The following is a 9403-nucleotide window of genomic DNA, read 5'->3' on the forward strand; positions in this document are numbered from 1 at the left end:
TGAGTCCTGACTAAACACTCAAGCTCTTGCAATGTCAGAGGAGAAGTGAGAAAATATTTAAGAAAAATAAAACACCTAAGTTGCACATGTGTAAGTCTCTGTTGATAGAGGGAGTTCTTCTGGGCTAGGAGACAATTCAGCCAAAGCATAGAGGCAATCTTTAGCCCTCAGGGCTATTTCAAATTCACTCCCTACCACAGAAAACACATCTCAGACCTTGCTTTCACAAACAGAGATTCAGCTTCACTCTGGTGCACTCTGTGATCCCAGCAGCCACTCTGTTATGCCTCCTGCTTATTGTCTTGCCAGCTTGGTAGTCAACATCTTCATATTCTACAGCTTCTTCTCTGAGTTGGACTAGGTTTCACATGAACTCTCTCCTGCAGACCTGTTTCCCCAAATGCCTTGCTAAGAGGACTACTGTTTCATACAAGCCCCACTGTGCTTCCCCCAGTTTACCTTATGGATACGTCAAGCCCAGCCTCCTACCTGAAATTCTGCTGCAGGAAAAACCCATTGTCTGCTGCAGTGATGAAGGTGACATTGCTGTGAATGCAGGAGTTAGTTATATAGCAAGGTTACTTGCTGCCTAAAGCCAGCTACAAAAGGAAGATCACCATCATTGGGCTCAGCTGAAAACAGGAGATATTGCTTCTCATTAAAATTCATAGATCTTGCGACTTTTATAGAAAAAGCAAGAAGAATCCAGGATGGCTATGATGAGATATTAGGGCCAAAGAGTACTGACTCAGAGCAAAAACTCAGACTTCTGGCTGCCAATAATAAGCGTATTTAGTAAGAAGTTACTTTTATTCTTAAAGCTACTTCTAACACATTGATCTTCAATACACTAAAGCCTGAATAATTCTGATTTTGCTGTAGTGCATCAATATTTAGTTCATATAGGCAGTCTTATATGAAGGTGCATCTGTAGTACCGTTAGTTTGCTTGACACGGCAAGTCACACTACACAACCTTCCCTAAGCTTCTGACAGATTTCAGAACCCATTGTTCATTCCCAGAGAGATTTCTGGACATGGGTTCTATCAATGAGCGGTGTTTTGTGAACTAGTCCACTGAAAGACAGAGCCACAGTCTTTGTAGACCACTAACACTATCTTTGGTAATGAATGTATCACATATGTGACTGGCTCCCAGCTGCCAATTCAATTTGTTGCTTCTTTTAGTCACAATAGAAGAACAAGGATTAGTTAAAAATCAGAATTCATAGATCACAAGAAATCAACACAGAAGGGACTGGGAAGAAAACCAGTAACCAAAACCAAAAATAGCACCTGCTTATAAAAACTATGTTCTATAAAAACACTCAATTTTGGAACATGACTCAGAAGTAAGACCTCAATCTTCATGTATTTCATTTGGCTGTGAAGTCCTAGCAGAGTAGATTCATTTAAAATCAAAAAAGAAAAGAATGTATATACATATACATTGTGTGTCTCTCTGAAAGCAGCTGACATCTAGGGTGATAAACTCTCTATTTAGACATAAGTATGCTGCTATCTTCAATAGTTTTGCATTTACCTCTCCTCATTTATTATCACCAACGATATTTGCATGAAAATAAAGTATCTGGTTCTTCAGAGTTCATTCATTCATTTCCCCACACAAAACTTTAGCACTGTGATATCGCAATTGGTTGTTGAGGAATTGATTAGATCACAAAGAAAGGATTAGAGCTCCAGGTGGGAAACATGCAGCAGGAGGAGATGAATGCCTAAGCAAAAAGACCTAGTTTCCATGCAATTGCCATTGGTTTGTTAGTTTTAACAAAGAATAAAGGAAAGAGGAGGAAAGAAAATCTATACATTTCAGCAGAATTGCTACCAGTGCTCATTTTCTAAGAGATGGCAGCAGCTCCTTAAGGACTATTCTTCTTCTGTCAACACTGAGTTGAAATCACAACAGTTAGTTTCACATGCCATTGTTATTTTTCATTGGAAATTGCAATCCAATAAACCACTAAAAATACCACTAAATCTGATACACCAAATGAGGCATTTACAGAAACGTACAGCTTGATGTCTCTCTTCTAGAGCACCTTTCAGAAGCTGGGCATCTCAAAGTGCTTTACAGCAACAACATAGATGATTACAGTGCAGTGAATGGATGCAAACTTGGTAGGTACAACGTGTTTGAGGGAAGTGCCTGTTTGGAGTGTCCTGCCAGGACAGTGAGTCGCTTTCCTTCCCACGTATCTGACTTAGGGCCAGAGTGATCCCTGCAGTCCTCTAGTCAAGAGGATTTATGGTTGAAGACCCCACGCAGCAGCTGACCATTTGCCCGTGACTTGCATGCTGGCAGCAGCGGCTGCAATTGCGAAGACCTCAAAGCTCAGTTCTGCAGGCACAGCCCCATGCTGCCATTTTCGGAAATCCTGTTCGGAGCAGAATGTACCCATTACTAGGGTAGACTGGGGCCACTGCAGCCAGGCTGGACACAGTTGGATTTCGAAGCTCAGTAGTAGTTAGGTGCTTATCTGCTTAACTGATGGAAGAAGAGCACTCCAAGGCATCTCCAGCACTTCCAGTAAGCTCAGTGTAACAACAGCTTAGCAGGAGGACATCTCTAAGACCACGGCAACAAACTTGGCCCTTCTTTGAATACTGGGTTAGCACTGAGTACAACAGGGCCATTCACAGAGCAGGATTGAGCCTGAACGACTCAGGGTAAGCAACTGACGACAAAAGGTCTTAACACCTCCAGAGAGTAGTTTGTGCAGACTACCCACCACAGCAGAGCAAATGAGGAGTTTGATATGCTTTTGACAATTATTTGGGGTATTCAGTCATCTGCAACAAAGTCATTATGGCTCATATTCTGAAGTTGTTCCAGTGAGAACTGCTGTGCCACAGAAGACATGCATTTATTCACCTTTGCTGTAAAGGCCTCAAGTAAGTACCCACAAAACAAGAAACAATGGAAAGTACTAAGCCTTAATGACCGTATGCTGATTGCCCAACAGGTATGTTAAAGAGATTGGCCTGCAAGAAGCTAATTCTCTTGATTGTTTCCAGAGAAATGGACTAAGGAACAAAATTTCCCACAGACAAAAATGGAAAAAAGGAAATTTGGGACTCATAACCATAAAATCTGGAGAAGGAATTTTTCACAGGAAAAAGGGAACAGATGCCCAAAGAGCACATGTAGGATGTAGGAGCAGGGGTCATTCAGCCTGAGTACTGGCAAGGTCAGATAGAATGAGATGAATCAAAAAATACCTTTGCAGCTAAAAAGACAAGCATAAGCTACAAGAAGAAAGATCCTGAATACTCCCCAAAACCTGCACGCCAGACAGAAGAATGCTCCCACAGGCTGAAGAAACTGAGGCTGGGAAGTGCATGCAAGATTGATTATGTTTTTCTCTGGACAGGCAAATTCTGAGGCAAAGAGCAATGCCAGTTACCCGTGCTGTGCAAGGTCGCTGCATGTATCCTGGGGCTACCCTGACATAGTAAACGGCAGCTTCATGTCACCCACCAGGACCGAAGGAAAGAACTCCAAACTAAAACCGAAAAATTACCTGTTTCCATGGCTCTGCCTCCAAAAGACTACAGAAGGGAGAAAGGCTAATCAATGATGTTTAGGTCTACAAAGAGTGCTACTGAGATGACTGGGTACCTAGGAGTCCAGCCAGATCTTGGAAAACCTGCTGACTTGCAAATAGAGGCAGTCAGAGAGTGGATGGGTATCTAGAGTGCTCCCAAAGACCTAATGATGTATCCTGTGGTCAGCATTGGTGAGATACCCTAAGACAAGAAGGGACCTAAACCAGGAAAACATGGAGAGAAATCTCCATTGGATTGCACCATGGAGGTCAACAGGTATATACAATATCAAGGTCTGCCAAAACTCAGGGGACCCAACAGCTCACAAACCCAAGAGGTCTAGATCCAAGACAGCATCTTGACAAGAATTCAGCATGCAGAAACAGAAACGTGAACTCAAAGAGACCCTACCAATCTCCTTGGGTTTTCTGTTTAAGAGATTGATGTCTTCCTGAAAATTTTATTGCTGGAACATTTTTATTCACTCTTTGTTTTCACACTTGGTCAAACAGAGTTAGAGATGGACAGCTGTTTTGACCCCATTTGAAAACCTTGATGGATGTCCTTTCAGATGAGTTCTGCAAGGAATAATGGAAGAGAAACTGCAAGAGCTTTCATCAGCAGTGAGTCAGATGTCTCCATTATTTCTTCTCTTTTCAACTGATTCCATCATTTTAATATTTTTCCTTTTTTCCTCCCCCCTGCAATACTTTGTTCCAGCCAAGAAAGATGCGTCTTCGTTACTATTACCTTTTAAAGTATTATGCTCATGTTGTTGGTAAAGTAAAAATAATACTTTACTTCTGTAGTATGTTTTTCACTAGGGGAAGCTGAAGCATTTTCTAAGAAACAATTATTCTTCACAACCCATTTCTGAAGCGGACATTATTATCCCCAGTTTACAGAGGGATGAAATGGCAGATAGGTTAATTAACTTGCTTAAGGTCATCCAGTGAGTTAGCTATGAAAAAACAAGATTCAACAATTCTCATTCCCAGTCCCTTGATCTAACCACTAAGAAATATTCCTTCTCTTCAGTCTTAAGTACTTCATTTAAATCACTGATCATTTATTCTGACATATTGTTGAACTACAAATTAGCCAGTCTAAATGACAAGTATGTAGATGTGTGGAGATCTACAGCATCCTCCCCTCGCTTGCCTGTTCAGCTTCATGCACCCCCTGCTATGCTGAACAGCTCGCCTGCCATTAAAAATGGATGCGCTACAGTTCTTCTGGAGAGCTGTCAATACCATTTCAGGCATGAGTCTGAGGGCATCACAAGAGAGAGGAAGAGCACTTGCTCTCTTTCCCCAGGAGGTAAGAAGGCTTCCTCAACAGCCCAGCTGTCCGGGAAAACAATAAGCTCAAGATGCCAACTGGCTTTGAAAAATAATTTCTATTTTTCTCTTATGCTGCATCTCACTCCCAAGTGTTTCCAGTGTTAGATAGCCGGAGTGGCAGTATTTAATAGCTGCATCTTTGTAGATTTCACTCTGTGGCATTAGTTTGGTGAGTTATTTTAAAGTCAATACATCCTTCAAATGCCCAGCCAAAGTCTGTCAGTCTCTTAATACAACACCTTATCTCCAGGGGGATTTGTACTGCTAGATGTCTCCATGGCTCAGCGTGAATTGCTGCGCAACAAAATACAGTTGAAGTTCACCAATTAATCATGACCACATAAAAAATGAGTAACAAATCTATTCTAAACACATATGTAGCCAATGCAGTTTTATCAAATGCTCAGAGGCTCCTTCTATTTGACTCAGGTGAAGATAATTTTGTTCCCTCATGTCAATATAATAAGAAAATGTTAAAAGATCATCTTACAGCATGAGATGATAGTTCTAAGCATAAGACTTAGGAGTGAAGTTGATTACTGTGTCATACAGCAGCTACTCAGATACCTCATTTCCAAGATCAAATGAAACAAGTTCAGACTCTTCTTTCCTCTAAGTGTCAATAAAGAAGCACCAATGAGCAAACTGGCACCCTGATCTTTTTTTCTTTCTGGCTATACCTTTGCCTTCTCAGGACAAACTCACAGTGGCTCAAGTGTTGCATTTTGCCAAAAACCTACCTGAAGGCTATTCAACATTCAGTTGTAACTAAAATATATATACAAGACGAATTAACCAGATAGGGAATTCCAAATCACTATTGACCAAATGAAATAATTCCAGACCACATTACTGCCAACTATTTGTAAAAACGTCTTTCCCATACTTTATCATGAGGTCTCTCCCTCTCTTTTTGGCTGCTCTGCACGTGCTCTGTGCATGATTCTTCGCTCCCTTGATTTCTTTCCTTCACAACAGTCCCCATGCAGAGAATGCCTGTGTTGTCTCCCAGCCCCAAGTCAATTCATTCTCCTTTAACTCTTTTCTAAGGTTTCACTTTTTTCACTCACCTGTCTGCCACTGATTTTCTTCTAAATAATTGCTGACAAGTCAAAACACTTTCCTCTATTTACAACAAAAAGCTCAGGAGGATCTAACAACATGTCCATAGAATTCATCTCATTGCAAGCCCATTCCTGTTGGCCTCCGCTGCTTCCTACCATTCCCTGTTACTACTGTCCCTTAGTGCATCAAGTCTAATTTCGACTGTGAAAACCTCAGAGTGGGGACATTCACTTTATGTGTCCAAAAGACTCCACACACGCTTACAGCACTACTTAAAGAGCATTACATTGGTCTAATTAGACAGGTGGATCTGCATAGCAGTGTAGATACCACCAGCTTCAGGAACTGGAGGTCTAGCTCTTGTGCACCCCATCTCCGTAACTACCCCATCTCCGTAACTACTCCATCATGCTGCACTAGGGTGAAGGTGGATGAGCTTCACAAAGATGAAGGAGCAGAACATAAATGTCTTCCACTCCTGTCACCTTCCCATGGTGATAACTAAAATAATCAGCAAAGGAATACCTTCTGTGACTAGAGGCACAATAATAAAGAGCTTGGACAGCTGTCCAGCCATCATCCTGAACATTAAGCACTAGCAACTAAAAAAGGAGTGCAGCCACCAGTATACTGCTGATGGTAATTATTCGCAGGGATACAGGTTACAGCACTGCCAGGCAGCCAAACTGGCCTGTCTACCCTGTTCTCACAACAGGCATCATGTCAGGGAGAGTGATTTGGACAGTGTCCTCCACAGTGAAACACATCACCCAGTGAGTTAAACTCCCCAGGAGAATCTAGGGAGACGCAGTCCCTCAGATGAGGTGTGCAAGACAATTTATGGCTACATGGATTGCAAAGCAGACCATGCTCCTCTTCTGCAAATTTGCAGATGTGTTGAGTTGTCACTTTGTTGACTGTTGTGACCTTGATATTCTTTCCTGAGTGTCTGTACGCTGCCTTACTGGCTAATATGCTAGCTAATGGCTGGGTGCTTTGCAAGCAATTCTCCTCATAACCACAGTAATAACAGTGATATAATAATGAAAATATGCTCTTGTGAGTGCACGTTTACTTTATTGCTGACCTCAGATTTAGTAATATTTGCATGCTATTGCACGGCTGATAGGAGAAACAACTGATTTTAGAGGAAAAAAGGCAGAAGAAATTAACTATATGCAGACCTGTTCATATATGTGTGCTTTCATCACACCAAAAAAAGCCATGCTGGAGCCTGCAAAGTGTAGACAACAACACTGGGTCTCTGAAGAGAAAATCTCTGTATCGTGACTACTTCCTAGTGATCCAGACCTGTGATGTGTAACTACGAATGACAAAGTCAGTTTGCCTACTGCCCTGATAAGGAACAGCCATAATTCTCACATCAGCATAATCCACTAAATGTCTCTGGCCTGAAACTAAGCAGAGTAAATTTAGACTATCAGATCCCGGGGCAATAATGTTGCAGAAATCCAGAAATGGAACCAGAGCCATGCTACTGGGTCCACTTTTAGGTAAATCAATACTTTGAGGGAAAAAGGAAGATGTGTTTCCATGGTCTATATGCCAAATTTCTGAGTGTGGGTAAAATGCAAGAAGAATTGGATATTTTCATTGATGAGGAGAAATGAGATCAAACTGACATAATTACTATAGCAGGCAGCATGATTTACCAAACTGGAATATTAAAATATTTTGCCACAACCCTTTTAAACAAATAAAGAAATTTGAAGATGTGAGAACGTGAAAGTACATATTAAACCACCACCACCATTATTTTAGAGGTGCAGAGACAGTAACTTGCCCCAATTAACCCTACTAAGGAGGGGTGGAATGGAGTGGAGATGGCTACTGAAAATTAGACTGCTTATTCCTCAAAAAAATTCTAGAAAAAATATGCTCGATTTGGAGCTGTATGAGAAAAAAACCCCCACCAAATAGCCAGCAGCCACATCTCATTAGATTTTCCAGAACTTATTTTCTATGACAGAAGTTATTCCAGTCTATCTGGAACAAGTATTTTGGAACTCATAATGTTTAAACAATTTAATCATGGGACAAAAAAAGTGGTGGTTGCTTAGGAGCCGGTAGTCACAATTTGATTATAATAAATGAAAAAGGACAGTCCCAGCCAAGGAAATACTCTCCTACACACACAGAGATGCTTCAGAAAGACTATCTCCATCAAGATGAGAGAAATGATGACAAAAATACGGTTCAAAAATAGAGGTAGAAATGTAAATGAGAATTCTTATGCTCTTACTCCATAGTCTAAGTCATGATTGCATAATTAACAAAATGGCCAATTTTGGCTGAAGGACAATTTTGGCTCAGCAGCAGGGTGAAGGAATGAAACACTCAGAAGTTAAAAGCATAGTATTGCACAATGTGGAAAGGCAAAAATATAGGAAAAAATGTTCTGGAGTATAAAATAAATGAAGACTACAGAAAATGCAAGAGTAATGTGACCACAGACAGTAAAATGGGGAGTGCAACAATGCCAAGGTATACGACTAGGTAGAGATGGCAAAATATCACAGAAATGGCAGAAATGAAAGATTAATCAGAAAGATTAAGAGGCCCTTTATTATCTAGTAAAAAAAAAAAAAAAAAAGGCACTTTTCAGTCCATCAGAGAGTAATGAAGATGGTAAACATCTACTGGAACAAACATTTTAAAATCAGGATGTTTAGAGAACTTTCGTATAACAATTTTTGAAGAACCGGCTAAAGAAATCCCAGGAATGGTAGTTTTTAATAAATCTTGGAATCTTAAAGAAATTATGGAAGATCACACCAACATTCAGAAAGGGCAAGAGAGATGGCCAGGGTGCCCAGGCTGTGGGTCTGATCTGCCCAGGACAAGCATGGAAAAGGTGACAGAAAATTAATCAAGGACAAAGGACTAACAACATATTGACTGCCAGTCAGTGTATGCTCTTCCAGAAAACAGATCCAGCCAGACAAACCCGCTTTCATTCTCTGATGGCGTTACTCATTTGGCTTATAAATGTAATCACATAATTGCCATTTACTCAGATGTTTGCAGGGAGTCTGATTTAGCACCTCCTGGCACTGATTAAAAATTAGCATAAATCGAGCACCGGGAAGGCTCCTGTAAAGTGGGCTTGCGGGGGGCCGAAGGCCTGCCACCGGCGGCGGTGGGGAACTCGGTGCCCGGCCTCACACCTCAGGGGTTTCCCGCCGCTCCCCTGGGCCCCCGCTCCAGGGCGAGTGACCACGAGGCGCGGGCAGGGGACCCGCATCGCCTCCGAGCACCCCGACCAAAAGGCCGTAGGGTGCGGGGAAAGAAGAGACGGGTCAGCTCGGCCAGGCGGGAGCGGGCGGCGGCGGCGACCAGCGAGCCGCGCCTCACGGCACGGCCCTGCCCCGCCCCGCGCCTCACAGAGCCCGACGTCACCCGCCGCGA

Source organism: Accipiter gentilis, chromosome 18, assembly GCF_929443795.1.
Source record: "Accipiter gentilis chromosome 18, bAccGen1.1, whole genome shotgun sequence".
In the NCBI taxonomy this organism is placed as follows: Eukaryota; Metazoa; Chordata; class Aves; order Accipitriformes; family Accipitridae; genus Astur; species Astur gentilis.